Source organism: Rana temporaria, chromosome 4 (genome assembly GCF_905171775.1).
Source record: "Rana temporaria chromosome 4, aRanTem1.1, whole genome shotgun sequence".
NCBI lineage: Eukaryota > Metazoa > Chordata > Amphibia > Anura > Ranidae > Rana > Rana temporaria.
In genome coordinates, this window is record NC_053492.1 from 54301712 (window position 1) to 54329194 (window position 27483).

Consider the following 27483-nt stretch of genomic DNA (forward strand, 5'->3'; position numbering starts at 1 on the left):
TCTTACGCAGTGTCAAAAAATAGATTTAACTGGAACATCATCCAACTTGTTTGTCTTGTGTCTTCTTGTTGCTTGCTGACAATGTTTCTTGCTTAAACTCGGTTCCGTGCTATAATAAACTGGCATTTAACCCTTGTGTCTTTGTCTTCATTGCTTCTTGTCTGTCACTTTCTTGCCAAATGCCACTACTTGATGAAGTTACCTATACAGCAACACCTAGATTTAGTCAGGGCATCCAATTTTCGACAAGTCAGCTAGTGTTCTACTCCTCGCTCTCTCTTTCCTAAGGCCCAAAATGAAGCCTTCGATAAGCAGTGACTACTCTGCTGACAAAAAAGGGGGCTGAATTTGCTCCATTGCTGTCTGCCTTGCTGCATGCAGCAGCTAGCTCGAAAAGTCAGCTGTGGCAAGGGTTTTTCATTTTTATCCGGAGGATCCCTTAGTCTTTGACTCCCTCTAGTGGCCCTCGATTTTCTTCAACGCTATGTTAACTAAGTCCACGTTATGCTAACTAGGAGGCCGGCCCATGCAAATGATTTCCCTTGTTGAACGTGAACGAGGAGCAACGAGAAGCACCTGAACGTGTGCAATTCTTATTTTGGGATGACTGAGGGTCATGACTGGGCTCCAGCAGTGTTGGGCAGGTGTCAGAAAAGGGTGGATTGTCCAGTAGACAGGGGGGGTCAGGCCTGTAGACCAGCGACACCCGTCTGGCTGAAGATTCACACCTCCGGACAGCCTAGACTGGGGGGAAGGGCGCTTGCCGGGTACAGGCAAACGGGCAACTCTCAGCGAGCCCTCCGGTGGGGCCAGAAAGCCGCTCGCTCGGAACAGAGAATAATTGGGTTATCGCTTCTCGGCCTTTTGGCGAAGATCTTGTGTCTGAGCCATTAGGTAACATCTGGCACCAGACCTACTCGGCCTTAAGATGCTTCCCTAGGGTTGCATTTTTTGCTGCTATTGGGTAGGTCGCTGTCTAGTGTGTACGAGTGGAGATCGGCTGGATTTGAATGCGGATTCGGATCTGAACTTTAAGGGCGTTCCTATTTTGCATATTCGGAGTCCGGGTCCTCCGGGCTCCGGGATCGGAGAAATCGTCTTCCTGCCGTGGGCAGAATGGCCAACTACGGGCTACGGGATACAGTTCGTTTGAGAGTAAAAGATGGAGCTGAAGTGACTCTTCATGAGGTTGTCGTGGATCTGTTGAAGGAGACTCTTAATATAGAGGTGAGCGAGATATTGTGTCTTCAGGATTTCCCTTCTCAAGGCATTTATGATGTTACTTTCACTTCCTCTGAGGTTTGCTGGAATGTGTACGAAGGATTGAGAGCAAGAAGTGAAGATAAAGTGGTGAAGAAGTTTAAGTCGTTTCCAATGTTTCAGAAGGAAGAGAAAGTAATAACGGTACATCTTTATAATCCGTTTGCGGACATCTCTTTGGTAAGAGCTTTTTTACTCACATATTGTGATGAACTAAGAGGAGGAGAAAAAGTGAAAAACAAGTATGGGATTTGGTCTGGTAAATACCGGTTTGTAGGACGTCTTAAAGATGATCCCAGCTGCATTGGAGGTGTAAAGAGACCTCCGGCTGTATTTACAGTAGGAGGAGAAAGAGGGTTCCTGTTCTACTCTGGTCAACCCATGTACTGTAGGAACTGTTTAAAGTATGGCCACACTAAGGCTGAATGTAAACTCGGAATGAGATGCAGATTTTGTGGAGGAGAGCATCAAGCAGCACAATGTCGGGCATCTAGGGTGTGTGACATTTGCCAAAAGTCAGGTCACTTAGCGCGCCAATGTGAGACATACGTAAATGTTAAAAAGGCTTATGCTTTTTCGGACATGATGAATGACAGAGATAAGGCGGGTGGCCAAAAGGAGCAAGCTACAACATCGCAGGGAAAAGGGGGAGCTAGTTCAGGATCTAGTGACAGTGTGGGTCCTGTTGGCAAGCCTGAAAAACCAAAAAATGTGAGTTCTGAATCTTGCAAGGATGTGGATGAAGCGAGAGTGGAGCAGGAAGCCGACAGAGCCACTTCAGCAGAAGGAGTGGTTGTTGGTGGTACTGCCCCTCCTATCGTGGACACTGAGCAAGGTGTGGGTCAAACTGGAGAAGATGGAATGGACACAGGTACAACAACTGATCAGGATGTAGTGGTGGGGAGCTGTGATACAGATGCAGCCTCAGTCCCCTTACCAGGTCCTCTAAGTGGACTATCTTCCAGCGAGGCAGAGGATGAAGATGAGGAATATGAAGAAGAGGATGAAGAGGAGATGGATGAAGAAAGTGGAAGCCTTGCATGTGGTCAAGGTGTGGTGCGATCATCTGGAGAAGATGAGGAGTTGTCCTCTAAAAGGTTTAGAGGTGAAGAAGGAGGGGAGGAAAGTGGGAACCTAGTAATACCCACTCACGGGGGATCGGAGTTTGCTCCTGATTCTGCCGGTTCTCCTATGGATGTAAGGAGATACTTCAATGCAAGAGAGCAAAGACCGTAGTTTTTCTTTAAGAAAGTATTATGGCTGACATATTTTTTTGGTTAATAATGGTGCTTACAATAAGTACTATTAATGTAAGAAGTATAAATTCAGCATGGAGGAGAAGGGCTGTGTTTGACGAGCTAAAAAATCTTGATGTGGATGTGTTTTGTCTTCAAGAATGTTGTGTGGAATATGATCCTGAACAATCAGAATGGGGGTTTGGAAGTTGTGTGTGGTCTCCACTGTGTGTGTCCCGCAATGAAGGAGTGGGTGTATTGTGCAAAAATAGAGATATAAAGATACTATCATATGAATGTATTATACCTGGGAGACTGCTGTTGTGCCATATGGAACATCATGGGACTAAATTTAGATTATTTAACGTATATGCTCATGCTGATAAAAATGAGAGAAAAGAATTATTGAACTTACTAAGAATACATTTAGTTGGGAGAACCCCTACAATTGTGGCAGGTGACTTTAATTTAATTCGGTTTGTGAAAGATAGAGAAGGAATTGGTGAACAAAAATTGGATGTGACGTCAAAAAACCTAAATGAAATTGTAACTGATTTCAAGTTGAAAGATGTGGTGGTGGAGGTGGGAGGTGAAGAAGAAGCCTTTTCTTACTTCTCTGATAAGGGAACATGTAAATCACGAATAGATTATATACTGGTGACTGGAAATGTGAACATTCATAGATGCAAGAGTTATAAGGTGTCTTTTTCTGACCATGTGGCTTTAAGCTGTAGAGTGGAGGTGGATCAACAAATGGCTTTTGGTAAAGGAGTCTGGAAATTGAATACTTTACTGTTACAAGACCCAGAGATATATAATGAGTTTGTAGTGTTTTTTGAAAAATTGGTGGCCAAGAAGAAGAATTTTAATAATGTGCTAATCTGGTGGGATGAAGTTAAAAAACAGATGGCGGAGTTCTTTAAAAAGATAGGAATGAGGAAAGCCCGGGAGAGGAGAGAAGAAAATGTTAAAACTGTAAAACAACTACACTTCCTATATAAATGTAAAAGGTTGGGACTGGAAGTGGACGAAGAAATACAAAAAGTTCGGGGAAAGAGGAATGAAGAACTAAAAAGAAAAAGGCAAAGAAATACTGTTTAAAGCCAAAATTAAAGATATGGAAGAAGGAGAAAAATGCACAAGGTATTTTTTCAAAAAGGTGCTTAGTCCAAAGAGTACCATGGCGGCCGTGTTGGTGGAGGGGAAGGTGGAAACAGGAACAAGAATTGAAGAAGCAGTAAAAGATTTCTATACTGACTTATATAGTGGTAAAGAAGATACAAAAATTAGTGAAATAAAAGAATACTGTCAAGTGCTGGAAGATGCCTTAAACCCAGAGGATAAAGAAATGTTGGATTATGAGATTACCGAACCTGAACTTTTGGATGCAGTCAAAAGTATGCAGAGAAACAAAACCCCGGGAAGAGATGGTTTGCCGGTAGAATTTTTTGAATTTGGATGGCCCGTGCTAGGAAAGCATTTCCTCGAAGTATTAAAATTTTGCAGACAGAAGAATTGTATATCACAATCTATGAAAGAAGGTTTGATTACTTTAATTTTTAAGAAGAAAGGGGATCGAAGAGAAATTAAAAATTGGCGTCCAATTACCTTATTGAATAGTGACTACAAGATCTATGCCAAGATATTTGCAAATCGGATGAGACAAGTAATAGGGAAGATGGTTGGAGAATGGCAAACATGTGCGGTCCCAGGACGCAGGATGTCTGATGGTCTAATTTTGTTGAGAGATTTAATATCCCATTTACAATCGAATAATGAAGCTCTGACAGTGGCTGGAATTGATCTGGAGAAGGCCTATGATAAGGTTTCTCATAAATTTTTGTTTTCTTGCTTGCTGAGTCTTGGGATCCCGAGTGCAGTGGTGAACACTCTAAGGAGCCTATACACTGGGATTACAAGTCAGATATTGGTGAATGGAAGATTGTCACCAACGGTTGATATTTTGTCTGGGGTTAGACAAGGATGCCCCTTGTCCCCTATTTTGTTTATTTGCGTTGTTGAGCCTTTGTTGAGATATGTCCAGACAGACAAAGTGATGAAAGGTTTTTTTCTACCAGGAGGAGATGGTACTAAAATAAAATCATTATGTTACATGGACGATATGGGATTCCTGTGTGGGAATCAGTCTGACATGAATAGAGTGGATTTGTTACTGAGGTTATTTTCAAATGTGTCTGGTCTAAAAGTAAATTGGCAGAAGAGCCAGCTGTGTAACTTAAGTGGGATGGATAATGTGCGATCTGAGAAGATCCCAAAAACGGAATCGATAACAGTATTGGGTGTTCACTTTGAAAAAAATCTTGTAAATACAGTTAATGCTGAGAAGGCTCTTGAAAAAGTACAGAAGAAAATTGAGTTTTGGAAACTGAGAAGATTGACATTAACAGGAAAAGTGTTGATTTCTAAGGCAGTATTGCTTCCTCTGATGCTCTTTTTTTCAGTAGTATTCCCACCAAATAACGCATGGTGTAAAAGATTTGAAATGCACATGTGTAGATTTTTTTGGGGCTCTAAAATGGAGAGGGTGCGGAGAGAAATAATCAAAAAAGAATGTAAAAACGGAGGATACAATGTCCCTGACTTGAGAATATTTCTGGATATGCATTATTGGTTAAACTGTTTCAAAATATTTAGGAGTGGAAATAGAACCGCAAAAATGATGAAATACTTGGCTGGCTGGGAAATGGCAAAGTGGGGCTGGTGCAAAATCGATTTGACCAAACCAAAGGCTTTTATTGTACCTATTTTTTATTTAAAATTGAAAAGTTTTTTTGAGAAGAATAGGTTAAACCAGATGGATGATGGATCTACAGATAAAGTTAAGCTTCTGAGATGGTTGAGAAAGGATGAGACGGTTTGCAATATCTTTAATTTTCCTTCTAAAGTAGCACAAGGAGTTTGGAGCAAAATGAGTTGGGGAGGCGTGTCTAATAGACAAAAAGAAATTGCTTGGCAAACTTTCCACGAATGTTTGATGACTAAATATTTCCTAAAAACACGAGATTTAAGTAGAGAAGAGACGTGCCCGAGGGATGGATGTGCTTCAATGGAGTCAGTATATCATGTTTTTTGGGACTGCAAGTTTGTAACCAAATTAAGAAGGAAGCTTGATCCCTTTTTCAAAGAAGTTCTGGGAGTAGGATTAAATTCCTTAGAAATATGGATGTTTGGTGAAATAAAAGGATGTAAGAGAACTCAAAGAAGAGTATGGGTGTTTTCCTGTATAATGAAAGAAGTGATTTGGGACGCAAGATGTTTATATGTGAGGAAAAATGTACGTTTATCCGCAGATGATTGTGTGAATTTATGTTTGGCAAAACTGCATGTTGTGTATCTATGGGATGTGAAGTTAATGGGGGCGGAGGAGGCTTCTGATTTTTGGAGAAGGAGTAGATGGAAGGTGTAGGTGGTGGAAGGTTAAAAGAGTAGGATAGAATAGTTGATAATTGTATGGAAATAGGAGTGTTAGATGCATATATGTTATTTTATGTGTGAATGAATGAATGAATGAAAAACTTATAAAGCGCGGCGCATGCGAACTGAATCGCTTCTGGGCGCTAGTTGTTCGTGTCTCATGACATCAAAAGAGCAGAGTTTTGATCCGTCTTCTGAAAGTCAGGTGGTTTTCCTCCAACCGAATGCTGGTTGGTAAAGCGTTCCATAGTCTAGGACCCTGAAAAGCAAACCTTCTTTCTCCTTTGGACTTGTATTTGGTTTTTGGTACCCTGACCAGATTTTGGTCGGTGGATCGCAGAACGCGATTCGAAGTGTGAGGTTCTATCTTGTCGCAAAGATATTGCGGAGCCTTCCCATGGATGCACTTATGTGTCAGGCAGAGTGCTTTAAATGCAATTCTGTCTTTTACTGGCAGCCAGTGAAGGGTTCTCAACGAAGGTGAGATTGATTCCCATTTTTTTTTCCCAGTCACCAGTCTGGCGGCCGTATTCTGAACGACTTGCAGACGGGAGATTTGGTACTTTGGGAGTCCGAGGTACAGGGCGTTAGCATAGTCCAGTCTGGAATTCACGATTGTTCCCACCACGACTGCTACGTCTTCTTTGGGGATAAATGGAATAAGTCTGCGTAGTAGGCGCAACAGATGGTGCGCTCCGCTGACTACTGACCCTATTTGTGCGTCCATTGTCATGAAGGTGTCGAAGATGACCCCGAGACTTTTGACTTTGGAGCTAGGGGTGATGATTTGGCCCAGAATGGGCGGGGGTGTCCAGGTTGTTGCCAGTTGACTCTTTCGGCTGGCGTGAAACATAAGGAGTTCTGTTTTTGAACTGTTGAGTTTAAGATAACTCTTAGTCATCCAGTTTTCTATCAAAGAGAGACATTTCTCTAAACTGAGATGATGATCCTTTTTGTTGCAGATGCGAAAATACAGTTGCGTATCGTCTGCATAAGAGTGATAGAGTAGTTCTTGGCTACTGATAATATCAAAGAGAGGGCGAAGATAGATGTTGAATAGCACCGGTGACAGGGGGGATCCTTGGGGAACTCCACATGACACCGTGCGCTTTTCCGACGTGAAACAACCCAATTTAACTGTTTGTGATCGGTTTTCAAGAAAGGAAGAAAACCATGGTAAATCACCTTCTGCGACTTCTGCTACCTTGGCTAGTCGCATTAGTAACAGTTTGTGGTCTACCGTGTCAAAGGCTGCGCTTAGGTCCAGCAGAACCAGGAGACAAGATTCTCCTTCGTCTGCGGCCTCGAGGGCATCGTCCCATATTTTGAGTAAGGCCGTTTCTGTCCCGTGTCCGGGACGGAAGCCTGATTGTAATGGATCTAGTAGATTGTGGGTATCTAGATGCTGTTGCAGCTGTTGTACCACTACTTTCTCCATTATCTTGGAGAGAACATTTAGGCCTGTTATGGGACGGCGGTGAGTTGGGTCCTTGGGATCCAGGTTAGGTTTTTTCAAGATGGGCTGGATTGTGCCCTCTTTCAACAGGGATGGCACTGTGCCTTCCTTAAATGACTGGTTTATAAGCTGTGTGATGGGTGGTGCCAGGATGTCGGCACATTCCTTCAGCAGTTTGTTTAAAGATTTTTTACAAAAGAACTATAATGATGACGGAGTTAAAGCCGGAGGTGTTTTCTAAAGTTTTCATTGGAGAACTAGTGAGATACAAAGTTTGGCGGAGATACTCAGTCTGAAAAGTTCGAAAAAAAAAAAAATCTGTTCTTATCAGTTTAATATCTGATACGTCCCCTATCTGGGGACCATATATTAAATGGATTTTTAGAACAGGGAGATGGAAGAAGAGCTTGCTCTGTCCACTCCACGCATCGACCTGGTATTGCAGTACCTCCAGGACCGGTGCACCCCTCTCTTACGCAGTGTCAAAAAATAGATTTAACTGGAACATCATCCAACTTGTTTGTCTTGTGTCTTCTTGTTGCTTGCTGACAATGTTTCTTGCTTAAACTCGGTTCCGTGCTATAATAAACTGGCATTTAACCCTTGTGTCTTTGTCTTCATTGCTTCTTGTCTGTCACTTTCTTGCCAAATGCCACTACTTGATGAAGTTACCTATACAGCAACACCTAGATTTAGTCAGGGCATCCAATTTTCGACAAGTCAGCTAGTGTTCTACTCCTCGCTCTCTCTTTCCTAAGGCCCAAAATGAAGCCTTCGATAAGCAGTGACTACTCTGCTGACAAAAAAGGGGGCTGAATTTGCTCCATTGCTGTCTGCCTTGCTGCATGCAGCAGCTAGCTCGAAAAGTCAGCTGTGGCAAGGGTTTTTCATTTTTATCCGGAGGATCCCTTAGTCTTTGACTCCCTCTAGTGGCCCTCGATTTTCTTCAACGCTATGTTAACTAAGTCCACGTTATGCTAACTAGGAGGCCGGCCCATGCAAATGATTTCCCTTGTTGAACGTGAACGAGGAGCAACGAGAAGCACCTGAACGTGTGCAATTCTTATTTTGGGATGACTGAGGGTCATGACTGGGCTCCAGCAGTGTTGGGCAGGTGTCAGAAAAGGGTGGATTGTCCAGTAGACAGGGGGGGTCAGGCCTGTAGACCAGCGACACCCGTCTGGCTGAAGATTCACACCTCCGGACAGCCTAGACTGGGGGGAAGGGCGCTTGCCGGGTACAGGCAAACGGGCAACTCTCAGCGAGCCCTCCGGTGGGGCCAGAAAGCCGCTCGCTCGGAACAGAGAATAATTGGGTTATCGCTTCTCGGCCTTTTGGCTAAGATCCAGTGTAGTTCTGCTGCATTCGGTGATTAGCCAAGAGGTGCCCGGGGTACCCGACGGTCGGCCTTGGGGGGATCGTTCCTCTTCGGAGGGGCCCCCCCTTGCTGCTATTGGCCTTAGGCTTAGTCCCCGGGCAACGGGAAGCGATCGCCTTTCCTAAGGCGTAGGTGGAGAGGGCGGTCGGTGAAGCCGTGGGGGTTCCCCTTGTGGGTCCCCCACCGGTGAGTAGGCGGATCCCTTGAAGCATCTGAAGATGGCGAACCGTGGCCTGAAGGACTCGCTGCGGTTTCTGGTCATGCCAGGTTTTCACGAGCAAGTTTCGTTAAAGACGGTGGTGGTGGATCTCTTGACGGATATCTTCAATATACGGGTGAGAGATGTGTTATGTCTGCAGGATTTCCCCAATCAGGGGATTTATGATGTTACGTTTTCATCTACAGCAATCTGCTGGAATGTTTTCGAAGAAGCTGAAAAGATTAAAGGTGAGGGAGTGATGAAGCTGATACAGGTAATACCGTTGTTCATGGAGGAAGACAAGATGATAATAGTGCACATGTACAACCCCTTTGCTGATCCTGTTCTTGTTAGAGCATTTTTGGAAAATTATTGTGAGACATTAAGAGGGGGAGAACTGATTTTGAATCGGTATAAGATCTGGACAGGTAAATACCGGTTTTTCGGAAGGTTCAAGCTGGACCGTGAATGTATAGGAGGTGTGAGGCGGCCGCCTCCTGTTTTCACAATTGCGGGAGAACGGGGTTTCTTGTTCTACCAAGGCCAGCCGAAATATTGTCGGAAGTGTTTAATGTACGGCCATACCAGCGACGGCTGTGAGATGGCAGAGCGGTGCAGATTTTGTCAGCAGGCGGGGCATAAAGCCAAGGACTGTAAAGCTGGAAAAATATGCGATATATGTAAACGCGCTGGACACCTGGCCAAACAATGCCCAGATTATATGCAGCAGAGGAAAAAGTACAATGCAACCAGGTTGGGGGGAGAGCAGGAACAGAGGGGCAGACAGGGGGGGGGGCAGAGCAGAGGAAGGCTCCTGAGGAGCGCCCTGCCAGCGGAACCCCAGGTTCAGCACCCAGTGACGTTCCACCCGAGGACGCTGCAGGGGCAGGTGGTGGAGCGAGGGAGCCAGGAGGCGTTGCTGCTGCAGGTGATGCCAACGGCTACGGCTCTGCTACCCCCGAGATGGCAGAGGGTATAGGTGGAGACCACGCGGGTGGTCCTAACAGTGATGCTAATCCCCCCTGTGAAGAGGAGATGGAGGTGAGTGGAGATGCGGAGCAACCCCAGGACTTGGCGGAAAGAGTGGAAGTGGTTATTGAGAGGGCTGAGCAGGTGTCCAGTCCAGCATGTAGCCCGAGTGTGGCGGCAGTCTTGATTGGAGACATTTCCTCTAGTGAGGAGGAAATGGAGGATGAGGATGGTGATGAGGACGACGGTGAGGACGACGGTGAGGACGGCGGTGAGGAGGATGGTAGCGACGAAAGCTTGGAGTGCGGGCAGCGTGTGATGTATACCCCCAGTTCAGAGACTCAGGTTGCTGGGAAACGGACTCGGGTTGAGAAGGTGGAGAGTGGGGAGGAGGGCTCCCTGCATATTGCTTCCCCTGGGGCCTCTGGAGAAGAGGTCGCTAGTTCACCAAGGCTAAGAAGGAGTCGTAGAGTGAGACAGGAAAAGGCTGGTCTACAGAAGGATTAATGTTTTTGTTTATGATGGCTGATTTTTCTTTTTTTTTGATCATGGCCCTTATTGTGGCGTCCCTGAACGTTAGGAGCCTGAAAGCCGGTGTCAGGAGGGCTTTAGTGATGGATTTCTTAGGATCTGTGAAAGCAGACATTATTTGCTTACAGGAGTGCGGTGTGGAGGACCTGTATGGCATCTCGGAGTGGGGGAAGGGGGTGGCTGTGTGGGCACCCTGCTGTGAGTCCAGAGCAGAAGGAGTAGGGGTGCTTTTGAAAAATGATGGAATTAAAGTTCTTTCATTTGAGGAAATAGTGCCTGGAAGGTGCTTGGCGGTAATGTTGGAATATGAAAACGAAAAGTTACGGTTATTTAACTGTTATGCACCAGCGGATAAAAGAGGTCGGAAGTTTTTTTTGGATACTTTGAAGCTGCAGTTACCGGGTAGAGTGCCAACTATTGTCACCGGGGACTTTAACTGTGTGAGAAAGGGGTGTGACAGGCACGGAACCAGTGAGGGAGGAGGGGTGGATGTGACTTCCCGTCTCTTAAATGAGCTAATAGAAGACTTTAGGCTTAAGGATGTTGCGGTGGTGGTGGAAGGGGAGCAGGCGGCACATACGTACTTTTCGGATAAGGGGACTGTATCCTCACGGATTGACTTGCTGTTGGTGTCTGAATTTGTGAGAATTGAGGCATACGAGACGATTCCGATTCTCTTTTCGGATCACAAAATGTTGTGCTGCAAGTTGATGATGGGAGATGGAGTGAAGTTTGGTGATGGCTGGTGGAAGTTAAATGTGACAGTACTGGAGGATGAGGAGGTGTGTGGTAAATGTAATACTTACCTAGAAGAGCTGGTGGAACAAAAGGGGAGGTTTGCAAATGTTCTTGTATGGTGGGATTGGGCCAAAGTGTGCTTAGCTAATTTTTTGCAGAGAATATGTAGAATGAAAGCAGTGGAAAGAAAAGAGAAAGAGATGGCTGTGGTGAAGAAGCTGCACTTCCTGTATAAATGTAAAAAGTTGGGTATTGACGTGGATGAAGATCTGAAAGATGTGAGAGAAACAAGGGATAAGCTCTTGAAAGAGAAAGGGAAGACTATTGTTTTTAATGCTAAAATTAAAGATTTGGAGGAGGGGGAGCAATGTTCAAGGTATTTCTTTAAAAAAGCCTTTTCCAGTAGAAAAGCTATGACCACAGTATTGGCAGGAGAGGAGGAGGTGAAGGGGGTAAGGTTGATGGAGGAGGTTTTTTCTTTCTACCAAAACCTGTATAAAGTGCAAGAGGGAGTGCAGGAGGAGGAACAGGAGGAATACTGTTGCGTGCTGGAGAAGTGTTTGGAGAAAGAAGAGGCGGAAGGGTTGCTGGACGAGGTTACCGAGCTGGAAGTAGAAAGTGTTTTAAAGAGGATGCACAAGAATAAGACTCCAGGGAAGGATGGTTTTCCAGTGGAACTGTATATTAAGCTTTGGCCAGTCCTGAAAGGGCACCTGACGGAAGTTGTCAGGTACTGTGTCTCCAAAGGGGAATTGTCTGCTACGATGAAGGAAGGGGCAATAACTTTGTTGTTCAAGAAGGGGGACCGGCGGGAAATTAAGAACTGGCGTCCGATTACATTACTGAACGTAGACTATAAAGTAGTGGCCAAGGTTTTAGCCAGTCGGCTTAGCCTGGTGATACACAAATTAGTGGGTGAGGGCCAGGTCTGTGCTGTCCCAGGGCGGAGGATTTCGGACATTTTGATCCTACTACGAGATGTAGTTTCATATGCTCAGATGAACAATGTGCCAGTGGCCCTTATGGGGGTAGACCTGGAGAAGGCATATGCCAGGGTGGCTCATTCCTTCCTGTTCAAAGTGCTGCAAAAAATGGGGATCCCAACACCCTTTTTGAAAACCCTGAGACGATTGTATAATGGGGTGGTAAGCCAAGTTGTAGTTAATGGCAATCTGTCGGATTTCTTTCCAGTTATGGCTGGGGTTAGGCAGGGGTGTCCCTTGTCGCCCTTATTATTTATTTGTGCTATGGAACCACTTTTGCGACACGCACAGAGGGACAAGGTAATTAAGGGAATCTTCCTTCCAGGAAGTGGAGGAGAATGCATTAAATCGGTCTGCTATATGGACGATGTGACCTTTGTTTGTTCCTCGGAGGCTGACGCCCGGAGAGCAGAGTTGCACTTGAATTTGTTTGGTGGCGTGTCAGGGCTGAAAGTCAACTGGCAGAAGAGTCAGATTAGTATGCTGAGTGGATCCGGAGTTGTGAAGGAGGTGAGAGTGAAGGTGGTGGACTCGGTGGTGATCTTGGGGACGCAATTCGGGAGAAGTTTGTTGAGTCAAGTTAACGCGGAGAAGGCCATGGAGAAGCTCCGGAAGAAGGTGGATTTTTGGAGGTTACGAAAGTTGTCCTTTACAGGGAAGGTGCTGGTGGTTAAAGCAGTGATCCTCCCATTGCTGCTGTACTACAGTTTGGTTTTCCCTCCCAACGCAGGATGGATGCGGAAAATAGAGAGGGTGCTGTTTGTTTTCTTCTGGGGAAGCAAGATGGAAAGGGTGGGACGGAATACCGTGAGGAAGAGCCCTGAAGATGGAGGCTGTGGGTTCCCTGATACCACAGCTTTTTTGAAGATGCACTTTTGGTTGGCGCATTATAAAGCCTTTATTGCGGGGGGCAAGACCGCCTGTTTAATGAGATATCTGGCTGGGTGGGCCCTTATAAAGTGGGGCTGGTGCGGGAAGGACCTGTCAAAACCGGTGGCTTTAGTAACTTCACCTTTTTACTTGAAGTTGGTTTCTTTTTTTGACCTGAATGGACTTAAGGAGTTGAGCGAGAAGGCCATGGACAAAAATAGTCTGGCGAAGTGGATGCGGAGAGGGGAGGTAGTATCCAACATAAATGGTCTAGGGGCCAGATTAACGGAGGCTTGTTGGGGACGGTTCCTGCTAGGGGGTGCCTCGAACAGGCAGAAGGAAACTGCTTGGCTGGCATTCCACGGAGCTCTTTTAACAAAGACGTTTTTGAAAGGTAGAGACTTGGCCAGGGACGAGATATGCCCTAGGGAAGGGTGTAATGACCGTGAATCGGTGGAACATGCCTTGTTCTATTGTTCCTTTGCTCAGGGAGTTAGGAGGAGGTTGGCGCCTTTTATGGAAAAGGTTTTGGGGGTCATAAGCTTGCAAAAGGTGGTTTGGTTTTTTGGTTTGGTGGAGGGGCGGAGGTCAACACAAAGAAAAATTTGGATCTTTTCTGCTATTGTGAAAGAAGTGATGTGGGATGTGAGGTGTTGGGAAGCGAGAAGAAAATTTGTGGCATCTGAGTCTGATTGTGTGAATATGATTTTGGCAAAGCTGTATGTGGTGATGTTGGTGGATAGGAGATGGATGGGCGTGGATGAAGCAAATGAGTATTGGGGGTGGAGTAGGTGGGAGAGGGGTGGAGGGTGGGGGTAGGGTGTTGCAGATATTGTATTTTAAAATGTAGATTATGTGATTTTTTAAGTTAAAGTTGTTTTAGTAAAGTGAAGCTGTGCCCAGATGATGATTAAAGCAGAGTACATTGAAAGACCGTGTGCGGAAGGCTCTTGGTGAAGTATTTTGCTGAAAGCTTGGACTTGCTTGAGATCTGATGGAAAAAAAAAAAAAAAAAAAAAAAAATCTGTTCTTATCAGTTTAATATCTGATACGTCCCCTATCTGGGGACCATATATTAAATGGATTTTTAGAACAGGGAGATGGAAGAAGAGCTTGCTCTGTCCACTCCACGCATCGACCTGGTATTGCAGTACCTCCAGGACCGGTGCACCCCTCTCTTACGCAGTGTCAAAAAATAGATTTAACTGGAACATCATCCAACTTGTTTGTCTTGTGTCTTCTTGTTGCTTGCTGACAATGTTTCTTGCTTAAACTCGGTTCCGTGCTATAATAAACTGGCATTTAACCCTTGTGTCTTTGTCTTCATTGCTTCTTGTCTGTCACTTTCTTGCCAAATGCCACTACTTGATGAAGTTACCTATACAGCAACACCTAGATTTAGTCAGGGCATCCAATTTTCGACAAGTCAGCTAGTGTTCTACTCCTCGCTCTCTCTTTCCTAAGGCCCAAAATGAAGCCTTCGATAAGCAGTGACTACTCTGCTGACAAAAAAGGGGGCTGAATTTGCTCCATTGCTGTCTGCCTTGCTGCATGCAGCAGCTAGCTCGAAAAGTCAGCTGTGGCAAGGGTTTTTCATTTTTATCCGGAGGATCCCTTAGTCTTTGACTCCCTCTAGTGGCCCTCGATTTTCTTCCACGCTATGTTAACTAAGTCCACGTTATGCTAACTAGGAGGCCGGCCCATGCAAATGATTTTCCTTGTTGAACGTGAACGAGGAGCAACGAGAAGCACCTGAACGTGTGCAATTCTTATTTTGGGATGACTGAGGGTCATGACTGGGCTCCAGCAGTGTTGGGCAGGTGTCAGAAAAGGGTGGATTGTCCAGTAGACAGGGGGGTCAGGCCTGTAGACCAGCGACACCCGTCTGGCTGAAGATTCACACCTCCGGACAGCCTAGACTGGGGGGAAGGGCGCTTGCCGGGTACAGGCAAACGGGCAACTCTCAGCGAGCCCTCCGGTGGGGCCAGAAAGCCGCTCGCTCGGAACAGAGAATAATTGGGTTATCGCTTCTCGGCCTTTTGGCTGCGATCATTGGTTGCGGTCAAGAGGTTTCTGAGGATACCAGTCTTGCTCGGCCTTGACCTGTTTCCCTTCGGGGTGCAGGTCATGCTGCTATTGGGTTTGACGCTATCCAAGGTTAACGAGTGGGCGCTTGGTGAGTCCATACTCACCGGATTTGGAGATGGCACGTCGGGAGGTGAAGAACACCGTCCGTTTTCTGGTTAAGCCAGTTTTCTTGAGAGAAGTCGGTCTAAGAGAAGTCATTGTGGATGCTTTGGGCGGAGCTCTAAAAGTAGAGGTGAGTGAGATATTTGCTCTACAAGATTTTCCTGCAACTGGAACTTACGATATCACCTTTTGTTCCGAGAAAAAATGCCTGGAAGTCTACGAGAATGCCAACTTGAAGAAACTTGAAGGACATTACCTGCTGCAAAAATTCATCTTTGAACTACAGTTCGATCCGGAAGTCAAGTATGTGACGGTACATCTTTATAATCCTTTCTTGGAGACAAATCTGGTACGTACTTTTTTGAGACGCTATTGCTATGAGGTTGGACCAGGACAAAAATTAAAAAATAATTATGGTATCTACCGAAGCAAAGTAAAATTTAAAGTGAGATTTGAGAAAGACCCAAAAGGCTACGGGGGTTTTAAACACCCCCCGGCCATCTTTACCATCGCGGGACAGCGTTGCTCGTGTTTTTACATTGGACAACCGCAGTTCTGCAGACAGTGTCACCAATATGGACATGTAAAGGAAGAATGTGGGGCTGGAGTATGTTGCAGGTTGTGTGGGGAGTCAGGCCATCAGGCTGCCCAATGCACTAAGCCTGTAACGTGTGACTTGTGTGCACAAGAAGGTCATAAAACAAAAGACTGTCCTTTGACAAATGGGGCTAAGGTTTTTACCTACGCCGATGCGGCAAAGAAAAACACCCCATCAGAGGAAAGGTTTGTATTTGTACAACGCCCAGCTGCAGCTATATCCAGGAAGAAACCAACTGCCCAGGCTGAAGATGAGGGGGAGGCTGCGGTAGAAGGGGAGGAAATGCAGGAACCCCAAGATAGTGGTGAAAGAGCTGTGCAGAAAGAAAACAGAGAGGAGCAGATAGTGGTGGCAGGGCCCAGTGGAGGTGTGGAAGGTGGGACCCTTGGAGTCGTGGCAGCTGGAGAGGAAATTGAAGCTAAAGTTAAAGAGTATGACCTTAATATGGAAGTAGAGGAAGAGGAAGAAGAGAGCAAGATGGAGGAAGGTGGGGGGGAGGATGCTTCCCTATCAGATCGCCCTCCTACAGCAGCGCAGAAAAGTGCAGTGAGAGAGGAGAGTGATGAGGAGTGTGCCAACAAGAGGTGTAGGACTGAATCCTTACCTGATAGTCCGTATAGCACGGATCTAATGATCTCAAGCGATTTGGCCGTTTCGGACTCGGAGGAATCTGAAAAGGAAACGTTCCAAAGAAAGGATATAGGAGGAGGAGGAGATGGTTCGGCCATTACTTAAATGTTCTGTATAGCCTCAGTGAATGTTAGGGGCATTGGCTCCTTAATTAGAAGGACTGCTGTTTTGGATGAACTAAGCAAGATTGGAGGAGATGTGACATGTGTTCAGGAATGTATGATTAATAATACTCCTAAACAAGATGAATGGGCATATGGAGAATCAATATGGTCAACGGCATGTACAAATAAGAATGAAGGTGTTGGTGTGCTGATTAAGGGGAATAAAGTCAAAATTACAAGCTATAAAATAATAATTCCCGGCAGATTATTACAAGTACATTTGACAGGTTTGGGATTTGAACTCCGCCTGTTTAATTGTTATGCCCCCGCCACAAGGAGTGAAAGACAGGACTTTTTGGAAACTTTAGCACTGCACCTACCAGGAAGATGCCCCACAATGATTGTGGGGGACTTAAATTGTATAAGAAGTGTGGGTGATAGAAAGAGCAGGTCTGCAATATCCCTAGACAGCACTTCGGTTCTTTTGAATAATTTAGTTTCAGATTTTAAACTTTATGATGTGGGACAAGAGATGGGGACCGAAGACAGCAAGTATACTTTTTTTTCAGATAAAGGGACAGTCAAATCCCGGATTGATTTTTTGTTGACCACGGAGACGGTCATTCCTTTGTCCTTTAAAACTGAAACAGTCCTTTTTTCAGACCACTGTGTTATTAAGGCAGATGTAGAACCTAATCCCAGGCTAAAATATGGACGTGGGGTGTGGAAACTGAACACTCGCCTTTTGGAAGAAAAAAGGGTAACAGAACGTTTTGGAGTTTTTTTTGATTCCCTGATCAAATGTAAGGGAGATTTTGTTGATATCCTAAGTTGGTGGGACTAGGTTAAAAAAGAAACCAAAAGATATTTTTTGGGATGGAGTGCTACTTTAGCTCGTGAAGAAAGGAGGAGAAATAAGGAACTGATGGAAAGGATGCAGATGTTATACAAATTTAAAGAAGCTGGGGTGGAGGTGGGTGGTGAACTGGCTAAAGTGCGGGAGGAACGAAAGAAAGCCTTGAGTGAAAGAGGGAAAAGAATCATTTATCATTCGAGAGTGGAACAACTGGACCAAGGAGAAAAATGTACGAGATTCTTTTTTAAAAAGGCTTTTCAGAAGAGGGAACCAATGGAAACAGTACTAGGTCCCCACGGAGAGGTGGAGGGGGATGAGGTCATCAAGGAAGTGAGATCCTTTTATGATAAACTTTTCCGAGGAGATCAAAGGGTGGAAAAGGAGGAGATGGAGGAGTACTGTAGTGTGGTTAAGGGAAGGTTGGGATCTGAAGATGCCAGAAGTCTTGTAACTCCGGTGGATGATGAAGAGATACTCTTTGCTACAAAAAATCTGGCGTGTAATAAGACACCAGGGAAGGATGGTCTTCCCGCCGAATTTTATAACAAACTATGGCATGTGGTTGGAAAACATGTGTGTGAGGTTATACGGTACGCCTATGCTGGAGGTAAAATGAGTCAAACTATGACGGAAGGAGTTATCACCCTAATACCCAAAAAGGGTGATAAGAGGGAAATACGGAATTGGAGACCTATCTCTTTGCTGAATTCTGACTACAAAATTTTATCCAAAGTCATCACAAATCGGTTAAAGGGAGTAGCTGCTAAAATTATTCGGGATCATCAAGTATGTGCAGTTCCTGGCAGAAGAATTGTTGATAATTTAATCCTTTTAAGAGATATGATTTATTTTGCAAACTCACATAATAGTCCTTTAGTAGTAGAAAGTATAGACCTGGAGAAAGCCTTTGATAGGGTTTCTCACACCTTTCTACTCCAGGTTTTGAAGAGCATGGGTCTCCCTGTACCCATGATCAATGCCATCAAAGGTCTTTACAATGACATATCTAGTCAAGTTCTTGTCAATGGAAATTTGAGTGAACCCTTTAAGATCAGGTCTGGGGTAAGGCAGGGGTGTCCACTGTCCCCCCTAGCCTTTATTTCTGTTGTGGAGCCTTTGCTACAGAGGATTCAAGAGGATAAATTACACAAGGGGTTTGTTATACCTGGAAGTGGTGCCTTAAGTGTCAAAACAATGGCCTACATGGATGACATTGTGATTGTTGGAATGTCACAAAGGGACCTGGACAGAGCCAATTTGCATCTAAGGATCTTTTGTAGTATTACCGGGATGGGAGTTAACTGGGGGAAATGTCAACGATGCCAGTTGGGACGGACAATTCCTATTAAGGCTGATGAATTTCAAGAGGTGGAAGAAATAAAAGTTCTGGGAATACACTTTGACAAAAAATTGAGTGGCAAAACAAGTTATAAGGACCTACTTGCAAAGATCAAAAACAAGATGGGGTTTTGGAAGTTGAGAGATTTATCTTTGCGAGGGAAAGTACTCATAATTAAAGCTATAATCTTGCCTTTGCTTTTGTATACATGTGTGGTGTTACCTCCTGGTAAAAGATGGACGCAGATCGTCACGAAGGAACTTTTTAGTTTTTTTTGGGGATCACGCATGGAGAAAACAGCTCGGGAGGCTGTGATGAAAGACGAAAAGAACGGTGGACTTCATTTTCCTAATATTGACCGATTTTTGAAGCTCCATTATTTACTATTAGTCAACAGGATGATCCATGGAGGAAGTAGAGCAGCCTTCTTGGCAAAATACCTGGGAGGGTGGTGTTTTGTGAGATGGAAGTGGGTGGAGAAGGATTTGACTAAACCACATGCTCAAGTGGTTCCGCAGTTCTATTTATGTTTTGAAACAATTAGGAAACAGTTGGGAGTGGAGGAAACAGAACCTAAAGATTTGGTGAAAGGTGCAATCATAAGGAAGCTAAAAGAAAAAGAAACTGAACGTGCAATAACGTACTTGAACTCAAATCAGGCAAGAATAACTTGGAAGAGATTTGAAATAACAGGGATCTCAAATAAACAAAAAGATACTACTTGGATGATGTTGCATGAGTGTCTCCCAACAAGGGTATTTATGAAAAACCGGGATTTGAGTAGTACAGACAAATGTCCAAGAGTGGGATGTGGAAGTTCAGAACATTTGAGCCATTTATTTTTTTCCTGTCCTTTCACAGTTAAAGTTCGGAAGATATTTTTGCTTTTTTTCCCAGCAGTCCTAAAAATAACCAGACCTGACATAAAGCAATTTGTGTCTGCTTGGATGGAAGGTGGAGAGATAAGGATTTCTTGGATTTTCTTTACTGTTTTTCGAGAAGCTATATGGGATGCAAGAAACTTATTGTTTTACAAAAAAGAAGAATTAACTCCAGAGGACGTTGCAAGATTAATCTTGGCAAGACTATATACAGTCTATAAGTACGATGTCTATAAGAGCGGAAAACAAGATGCTGACACCTTGTGGAAAGTGGAGAGATGGGGTGCACTGGTTCGTTTTTGAGTCGAGTTAAAATGTTTTTTTTTTGGGACAGTTTTTTACTGATATCCCTTTAGTTATTTTATAAGAAATTACCAATGATGTGAATACTGCAAAGCCTGACGATATTTGTGAAGGCATTTAAGTCGGATACTTTATGCAGTTTAACTGATGGTAAAAAAAAAAAAAAAAAAAAAAAAAAAAAAAAAAAAAAAATCTGTTCTTATCAGTTGCCAATAGGTGGTGCTAAGCTGACTGTCCCCGGTACCCTGTGGCAGGGGGAAAGGGATGGCAGTCGGCGGACGCTAAGCCTGTTGGTGTGGAGGTGGAAGCCTTCTGATTTGGACAGAGAGGCATGAGGTCGAAGCCAAGAGGCCGGGTCCCTGGCCGTTGGCCTGGATTTGGTGGTAACTGCCCCAGTCAGTTGTTCTGGAGGGAACCCTTGCTTCTCCTTTAACCGGGATGGAGCGGGTAGTACTTCCAGAATGTGATTAGGTGGGAGAGATAGGGGTTGTGGGTGGAGTCTGCGTCAGTAGGCTCTCCCCGACCTCTTCTCCCACCTTCCTGGCTGGGAAGGGTGCTGCCGGTCCGGACCGGGGGCTAGGGACCGTTGAAAAGCCCGTGGAGATTGTGCCCCTGGAGTGGCAGTCCAGGGGTGCCATACATTGCACGAGTGTTTGAGGGGCACTCACCGTGTGGCACCTTCAGGTCACTGATCTCCACACACACCTTTTTGACACCTGCCGCTAGGGCCCGGCCTTTTGGCTAGGACCAGTGGAATTTTTGTTTCCTGGCCGGAGGGCCGGCCAATGTATAGCACATTGGTCACTTTTCCTCACTCTCCCATCTTCCTTCTCCCCACTTTCTTTTTTTATTTTCCCCGTGTTTGTCTGTTTTGTCACTTTTTTGTTGGTGCACTGCACTTTATGTGTGATGAGTAGGGTGCAGGTCCTCGGACCCGCTCTGAAAGTCTTGGGAGTTGGTGGACCCGGCCTTCTGGCTAAGTTCGCCGGCTCTCATGGGGTCTCCCTTCGGGGGAGCCTCACCGAGGAGGGTTCTGTTTCGGCAGTCCCTCTGAGGATGTTGGGTCCTTGTGGCTTCGGCTGCTTGGACCAAGATGGGTCCATATGGCTTCGGCTGTATGGACCACAGTTTACTCTTTTCCCTGCCAGGAGCCTAACGCCCCGGGGGATCAGAGCTGGGTCCTCTTCGGAGGACCACTTGACGATGCACCCGTCACAGTTTTTTGTTGCACCTCTTTATGTGTGTGCACATTTTTCCTGCACCGGGTGGAGTTTTTGGGCTGTGTTTTGCACGCCACAGGCTTTTCAACAGAAAAAAAAAAAAAAAATCTGTTCTTATCAGTTTAATATCTGATACGTCCCCTATCTGGGGACCATATATTAAATGGATTTTTAGAACAGGGAGATGGAAGAAGAGCTTGCTCTGTCCACTCCACGCATCGACCTGGTATTGCAGTACCTCCAGGACCGGTGCACCCCTCTCTTACGCAGTGTCAAAAAATAGATTTAACTGGAACATCATCCAACTTGTTTGTCTTGTGTCTTCTTGTTGCTTGCTGACAATGTTTCTTGCTTAAACTCGGTTCCGTGCTATAATAAACTGGCATTTAACCCTTGTGTCTTTGTCTTCATTGCTTCTTGTCTGTCACTTTCTTGCCAAATGCCACTACTTGATGAAGTTACCTATACAGCAACACCTAGATTTAGTCAGGGCATCCAATTTTCGACAAGTCAGCTAGTGTTCTACTCCTCGCTCTCTCTTTCCTAAGGCCCAAAATGAAGCCTTCGATAAGCAGTGACTACTCTGCTGACAAAAAAGGGGGCTGAATTTGCTCCATTGCTGTCTGCCTTGCTGCATGCAGCAGCTAGCTCGAAAAGTCAGCTGTGGCAAGGGTTTTTCATTTTTATCCGGAGGATCCCTTAGTCTTTGACTCCCTCTAGTGGCCCTCGATTTTCTTCCACGGTATGTTAACTAAGTCCACGTTATGCTAACTAGGAGGCCGGCCCATGCAAATGATTTTCCTTGTTGAACGTGAACGAGGAGCAACGAGAAGCACCTGAACGTGTGCAATTCTTATTTTGGGATGACTGAGGGTCATGACTGGGCTCCAGCAGTGTTGGGCAGGTGTCAGAAAAGGGTGGATTGTCCAGTAGACAGGGGGTCAGGCCTGTAGACCAGCGACACCCGTCTGGCTGAAGATTCACACCTCCGGACAGCCTAGACTGGGGGGAAGGGCGCTTGCCGGGTACAGGCAAATGGGCAACTCTCAGCGAGCCCTCCGGTGGGGCCAGAAAGCCGCTCGCTCGGAACAGAGAATAATTGGGTTATCGCTTCTCGGCCTTTTGGCTAAGATCCAGTGTAGTTCTGCTGTGCTGGTGATTGGTCAGAAGGTGCCCGGGGTACCCGACGGTCGGCCCTGGGGGGATCGTTCCTCTTCGGAGGGGCCCCCCCTTGCTGCTATTGGCCTTAGGCTTAGTCCCCGGGCAACGGGAAGCGATCGCCTACTTACTTCCCTTTGTGGGATGTGGAGTAGTCCCTAGGTGAACATGGTGTTTACACCTGACGCACCAAATACAGTTCGGCTGTCTGTTGTTGAGGAGAGGAGGGATGACGTTGGGCTGCACCATATCCAGAAGCGCGTAATCGAGGAACTGTTGGGAATGGCTCGTGAGAGTATTTTTTGCGTACAGTGCTTTCCTTCCACTGGTGTTTACGATGTCACCTTTTGGGAGAAAGCTGACTTGCAAACATGTTGGCTACGGCAGGCGGAGAAGGAGGGCGACCCTTTATTAGACGGCATAACTTTTCATTGCCGGGAAAGCAAGTTGCAGATACCGGTCATTGTCCACATGTACAACCCTTTCGTGAAGAACGAGGAGATTGTGGCCTTTTTGGCCATGTACTGTGATTCCGTTTCTGCTGGACAGGAACAGGCAAATATTTTTGGGACTTTCAACGGAAAACGTAAGTTTTGGGTCCAGCAGAAACGGGATCCAGATGGAATTGGAGGAGTAAGGCACCCACCCCAGACTTTTTCTATTGGGTCCAATCGTGGGTATCTTTGGTACCCAGGGCAGCCTACATTTTGCCGGCTGTGTTATTCCTTCGGACACACCAAGGAGGAGTGTGTAACTGGCGAGGTCTGCAGGAACTGCTTCAAACCTGGCCATAAGACCGCAGGCTGTGGGGAGGGCAGGAAATGCCATATTTGTGGTAGCCGGGAGCATCTTGCCCGGAATTGCCCGAAGGTGGCCCGGGGGAGTCAGCCAAGCCAGCAGTCGGGCCCACAGGGGAAAGACGCTGGAGGTGGAGAGTCACTGGAGAGTGGGGGAGGCAAAGCCTCCTACGCCGATGCAGTAAAGGGAAGTAACATCTGTGCCCCTCCCCCTGTGTGTGATCTAGCCCGTGCTGAGGATCTTCCTCGCGAGCCTCTAGATGCTGCCGTGGGGGACGCGCACTCCAGTGGGGCTGAGTGCGCGCCTGAGGCCCTGGCAGCGGAGGGTGAGCAGGAAAGGGAGGTAGTGGTGGCTGATGGGGGGGGGGCAGGCCCGAGTGCTGAGTGTCCTGCGCAGGAGGCAATGGACCTCAGCCATGACTCGCTGAAGCGGAAAAAAGAAATATCTCCTTTGTCTCCCTCACAGGTCATCGAGGACTACAGCGATGTGGGCTCTCCGAAGGAGGACGTGGCGGCTGACTCAGACGACTCGGGCCAATCTTACATCAGTGCTGACAAAGTGGAACATCTGCAGGATGTGACCGGCTACCACAGACCAAAGGCCAGGAAAAAAACAGAGGTAAAAAAAGGGGGGGTGGTTCCTGTGAAGACCCGGAGTTCTAAGGCGAGTAAGAAAAAGAAGTGACGGTCAATTTTCTTTTTTGTCTTGGACCGGTGTGCTGTCTAAAACTTCCCTTAGATGAAATTAAGGATCTCTTCACTCAATGTTAGGAGTATAAGATCTGCATACAGGAGGGCAGCTATTTTCCAACTTTTTGCTGCCCTGCCCTGCGATATTTTGTGCTTGCAGGAGTGCAACTTGAGTGAGGAGCCCCGGGCTGCTGGTTGGACCCAGGGACCTGCTGTGTGGTCCCTGAATAATAGAAGGAGTGGCGGGGTGTGTGTGCTCTTTAAAAATAAAAACTTTAAGGTCCGAAGGGTTGTACATGTGGACCAGGGCCGGTGTCTGCTGGTTTTTTTTGAGTTTGGGGGTATTATTTTTCGTTTGTTTTGTATATATGGGGCTGCTGTGAAAAATGAAAGACTTGCTCTTTTTGAAAAGTTGAAATTTTTTTTGGGGGGGAGGGAACCTACTTTTTTGGTTGGGGATTTTAATTGTATTATTAGGGATGGGGATAGAGTGAGTAGTGGTGGGGTTGGTGGTGGTGGTAGCACAATGGACAAGTCGGGGAAGGAGCTTGGGGATATTGTTAGGACGTTTAATTTTATTGATGCTGGGTGTGATGGGGGGTCAACCTTTTTTAGTTCTGGTGGGAAGGTGTCCTCACGGATTGACTTTTGTTTTCTATCCAGGAACATGAAAAAAGAATTTTTTAAAATTGAGAAGATGCCTTTCACGGATCATGGTAGGATTGATTGTGGAGTAAGTATATGTGCTGAAGGTTTGTATGGGAAGGGGGTGTGGAAGTTGAATGTGGATGTGTTGGAGGATGTGAAAATAAGAGAAGAGTATGGTAGGTTTTTTTTGAGGTTGAAAGGTAGGAAGAATGATTTCGGAAGCATGGTTGAATGGTGGGAGTGGGTGAAAGTTAGGACAAAAGAGTTTTTTGTGAGGAAGGGGTGTGAGAGAGCGCGGAATGAAAGATTTATGTATGAAATGTGGCAAAAGAGGTTTGACTATTTGGAGGAAATGAGGGAGTTGGGAGAGGATGTGTCTGTGGAGATTGGAGAGGCGAGAGAGAAGTTGAATGAGTTTTTGGAGGCGAAAGGGAGAAAGATTGTGTTTCAGGCGAAAATGGAGGTGAAAGAGAAGGATGAAAGGTGTACTAAATTCTTTCTTACATTCTTTAAGAAGGTGTTTGGAGGGAGGATGGAAATGAAGGATGTGGTGGATGAGAGTGGTGCGGTAGTGGTTGGAAATAAGGGTATAAGTGAGGTGGTGAGAAGTTTCTATTCTGAATTATATACGGCTGGTAAGATTGATGTGAGTGCGGAGAAAGAGGTTTTGGGTGAGGTTGAGGCGTGTTTAAGTATGGAGGATAGAGAGTTGTTGATGGCGGATGTAACGAAAGAGGAAGTGGAGAAATGTATGAGGAGTTTAAAAAAAGGGAAATCACCAGGTGGCGATGGGCTGCCGGTGGATTTTTATTGTGTTTTTTGGGAAGTGATTGGGGGGTGTGTTTTTGATGTATGTAAGGAGGTGTTGGCGAGTGGAAGTTTGTCTGAGTCTATGCGTGAGAGTGTTATTGTTTTGTTGCACAAAAAGGGAGATAGGAGTGATCTCAAAAATTGGAGGCCTATTTCACTTTTGAATGTAGACTACAAGATGATTGCGAAAGTTATGGCTGATAGAATGAGGGAGGTGATTGGGAAGATGGTGGGTGAAGAGCAAGTGTGTGCAGTGCCTGGAAGAAAGATTGCTGAGAGTTTGGTGAGTTTGAGGGATGCTTTGTGGTGGTGTAAGAGTAGGTGTCAGGGGGTGGCTGTGCTAGCAGTTGACTTTGAGAAAGCGTATGATCGGGTGGTGCATGATTTTATGTTTAAGGTATTGTCTAGGATGGGTGTGCCGGAGAGGATGATTGGGTGGATTAGGAGTATGTATAAGGGTATGGTTAGTAGAGTGCTTGTGAATGGATGGTTAACAGGGGAGGTGCAGATTAAGGCGGGTGTGAGGCAGGGGTGTCCGTTGTCCCCTGTGTTGTTTGTTTGTGTGATTGAGCCTTTGTTGCGTATGTTGAAAAAGGATAAAATTGTGAGGGGTGTGGAAGTGCCTGGTGGGGGGGGTAAGTGTCTGAGTGTGATTGGGTATATGGACGACGTGACTGTATTATGTAGGAGTGTGGCAGGTTTAAGGAGGGTGAAATTGTTAGTGGATGTGTTCTGTATGGCTAGTGGTTTTAGGGTGAATATGGAGAAGAGCGAGTGTAAGGTGTTTGGAGTGTGGAGCGATGTGGCATCTTGTGGATGGAAAGAATGTGTTGGTGGTTTGAGGGTGCTTGGTGTAAAGTTTGGCTGTGATTTGTATGGTAGAGAAAGTTGGGAAGATGTGAGAGGGAAGCTGGAGAGGAAGATCCAGTTTTGGTCTTTAAGATCCATGTCTTTGGAGGGTAAAGCCCTAGTGGTTAAATCTGTGTTGTTGCCAATATTAATGTTTTTATTTTATGTTTTTCCAGCACCAGACAGGGTGTTAAAAAAAATTATCAAGTTATGTTTTACTTTTTTTTGGTCGTCCAAAATGGAGAAACTCAAAAGAGACAAAGTTGTGAAAGGTAAGTTGAATGGTGGGAAGGGGTTGGTGTGCATTGAGAGGTTTCTGATTGTGAGGTATATAAGTATGTGTGTGAAGCTTGGTAAGTCTGAGAGTTTGGCAGGGTGTTTTCTGAGGTATGTGGGAGGTGGTGTGTTGAAGAGATATAAGTTGGTGGAGTGTGATTTGAGGAAGCCTGTGTGTTTTAACCCACCGTGGTTTTACGTGAGGATTGAGAGAGGTATTAGGAGGTATGGTTTGGAGAGTGTAAGTAAGGAAGCTTGGTGTGAATGTAAGAAAGTATTGAAGATGATGGACGGAAGGGAGGATTTGGAAATAATAGGTGGTTTGAGTGAGGCTAAGAGTGAAAGAGTGTGGCGGAATGTGTGTGTCAGTGATCTGACCAATAGGCAGAAGGATGTGGCTTGGATGATTGTGCATGGGTGTTTGCCGACAAGGGTGTTTCAGCGGAGAAGGAGGTTGGTAGACAGTGAGGTGTGTCCGAGGGAAGGGTGTATTGGGTGTGAGGATGTGGTTCATTTATTGTGGAGATGTGTGTTTGCAAAAAAAGTGTGGAGGAAAATGGGTGGTTTAATTAAAGGTTTGACTGGAGTGGAAGATTTAACGTATGAGATGGTTGTGTATGGATTGTGTGATTTAGGGGATGAAAAAATGAGGTTGTTTTGGTTGTTGGTTAACTGTGTGAAGGAGTGTTTGTGGGATGTTAGGAACATTTTAGTTTTTAGGAGTGAAGTGGTAAGTGTGAAGGAGTGTGCCGCCATGATCCGTGGAAGGCTATACTTCTATGGGCTGTGTGACGTTAAGCAGCTTGGGTTGCCGAGAGCACAGGAAACCTGGTGCTTTAGGCAGTGGAAATATTGGGTGTAAGTTGTGTTCAGGGTTATGGTTTTTGGTTTTTGATGTATCTAACTTTTTCATTTTTGTCTTTCAGGGTGAGTGCAGACGGTGGTGAAGGGAAAGTGTGGAGCAAGTGTTGAGGAGTGTTTTTTGTTTGTGTAGGGATAGGGTTGAGGGATAGAATATTGTAGGGGTAGTTTTTTATTGTACTATTTTTGATGGGTGGAAGGGGTTTTCTGTAAATATTT

General features: G+C 45.6%; 3 non-coding genes across 3 annotated transcripts; all 3 read left to right on the forward strand.

Moving 5' to 3' along the window:
* Window positions 1-7669: 7669 nt before the first annotated feature.
* LOC120938602 lies at window positions 7670-7856 on the forward strand. Its single transcript, XR_005749163.1, has one exon. It is a non-coding gene; the product is annotated as a U2 spliceosomal RNA (small nuclear RNA).
* A 6177-nt stretch (window positions 7857-14033) lies between these two features.
* LOC120938605 lies at window positions 14034-14230 on the forward strand. The gene has a single exon (XR_005749165.1). It is a non-coding gene; the product is annotated as a U2 spliceosomal RNA (small nuclear RNA).
* A 7021-nt stretch (window positions 14231-21251) lies between these two features.
* On the forward strand, window positions 21252-21435 carry LOC120938583. Its single transcript, XR_005749148.1, has one exon. It is a non-coding gene; the product is annotated as a U2 spliceosomal RNA (small nuclear RNA).
* The last annotated feature ends 6048 nt before the right edge of the window (window positions 21436-27483 follow it).